Source organism: Scylla paramamosain, chromosome 16 (assembly GCF_035594125.1).
Source record: "Scylla paramamosain isolate STU-SP2022 chromosome 16, ASM3559412v1, whole genome shotgun sequence".
In the NCBI taxonomy this organism is placed as follows: Eukaryota; Metazoa; Arthropoda; class Malacostraca; order Decapoda; family Portunidae; genus Scylla; species Scylla paramamosain.
The window spans coordinates 15,000,504-15,002,500 of record NC_087166.1 but is presented as its reverse complement, the minus strand read 5'-3'; positions in this window follow the sequence as shown (position 1 = coordinate 15,002,500).

The following is a 1,997-nucleotide window of genomic DNA, read 5'->3' as shown; positions in this document are numbered from 1 at the left end:
TTTATGACACTTACTCTTCATTGCATTATTTTGTTTTTCATTCTTCTCTCCCTTATTACTGTTTTTCTTTTTTCCAGTCTTCTTTCTTCCCATCCACCTCCTTTTGTCTTCTTTCCTTTCTATCCCTTCTTTCTCCCTACCTTCCATTCTTATTCCACACCTCTCTTCTTCCTTCCCTCCTTCCTCCCTCCCTCTCTTCCTTCCTTTCTTCTTTCTTTCTTTCCTTCCTTCCTTCCTTCCTTCCTTCCTTCCTTCCTTCCTTCCTTCCTTCCTTCCTTCACGCTTTAGCTTTCTTCTTTCCCATCCTCCTTCCTTACCTCCATTCATGCTTCTCATTTTTCTGTTTCTTGTTCGTTCTTTCCTCCTCTTTTCACTTTTCTCCTTCCCGGTTCTCCTTTTTACTTCAAAGTTCCTTCCTTCTTTTCTCCTTCCAAGTTCTTGCTTTTTTCCTTCTTAATTATTTTTTCCTTCCTTCTTTCAAGATTTTTCCTCTTGTTCTCCTCTCCTCCAAATTTTTCTCTTCCTTCTCTAAATTCTTCCCTTCTTCCTATATGTTCCTCAAGTTATTCTCTCCTAACGTTCTTCTTCTACAGTCTTCTCCTCTTCCACAATTCCTCCACCTTCCTTTCTCTCCTTTACTTTTCACCCCTCCCTTTTTCTTTCTTTCTTTCTTTCTTTTTTTTCTACGTTCTAGCCTCCACACCTCCTTTCATCATTCTCTCTACCTTCCCTTCTTTCTCTCGCGTCCTCCCTCCCTCCCCGCAGCGCACCTCCACTAACAGGGTTCACCAACTCAATATAAAGACGCGACACAATCATTTCCTTCACAACTACAAAGAAACCGTCACCATCACCGCCACCATCGCCTCTTTCTGTTCCCCTGCCTCCCCGTCCTCCTCTTCTCGGCTCTCCCTTGTCGTTCTGGCATTTCATTTGCGACTAATAACCTTCAGATGGCTTCAGAATCTCTAGCACGGGACTGGAATCAATGAAGAGGAGGATTGAAGGCCATTACGAGACGCTGCGCTTTCTTGTTGTTAGCGGCGTTAGTAGCACCTTACAAAATAGCGGCTTACCTGAAGGGGGAATACACGTGCCGTTCAATTTGTTTTTATTATGTCGGTAATCTGACGGAAATGTAATTGGCCGGCGGATTACGGTAAACATAAAAGCAGGCTTCGGACAGCAGCCGGTAATAGGAGTGGTAATATCCGGAGAGACGTTAATGAAGCCGTTTCAATGCGCCATTCTCCCTAATTCGCGCATATACACACCTCGTTCATACGGCACGCTCTTTGGGAATGCTGGGGGAAAAGGAGCGGTCTGGAATGAGAGAGAGAGAGAGAGAGAGAGAGAGAGAGAGAGAGAGAGAGAGAGAGAGAGAGAGAGATTTAAAAAAAAATATACTCGTAACTAAACAATTCATGAAAAATAAATAAATATCCTGATTTAAAATAAAAAAAATATATATGAATTCTTTAGAAAACATAAACAGAATAACACCATTTACAGAGAGAGAGAGAGAGAGAGAGAGAGAGAGAGAGAGAGAGAGAGAGAGAGAGAGAGAGAGAGAGAGAGAGAGAGTTGGGTTTCTCCTTTAATTTCACAAGTAACACGCCGCCTTGCTGAGTATACATGCAAATTGGTTGAGATTAAATATCTGAGAAAGTAAAGTAAGTCCACTTGAGAGAGAGAGAGAGAGAGAGAGAGAGAGAGAGAGAGAGAGAGAGAGAGAGAGAGAGAGAGAGAGAGAGAGAGAGAGAGAGAGAACTTGTACGTATTTCCAGTTTCGAACCATCAGTCAGCAAGTCAGTGAGTCGATATGTCGGTCAGTTAATAATTCAATCAGTCACTCAGTAAATAAGTAAATCAGTTTGTCAGCCAATCAATCAATCAGTAAGTCATTAAGTCAATCGGTTATCAAGTCAATCAGTCTGCCAGTAAGTTAGCAAGTCAGTCGGTCCGTTATTAGGGCAATCAGTCAGTCAGTCAGTCGG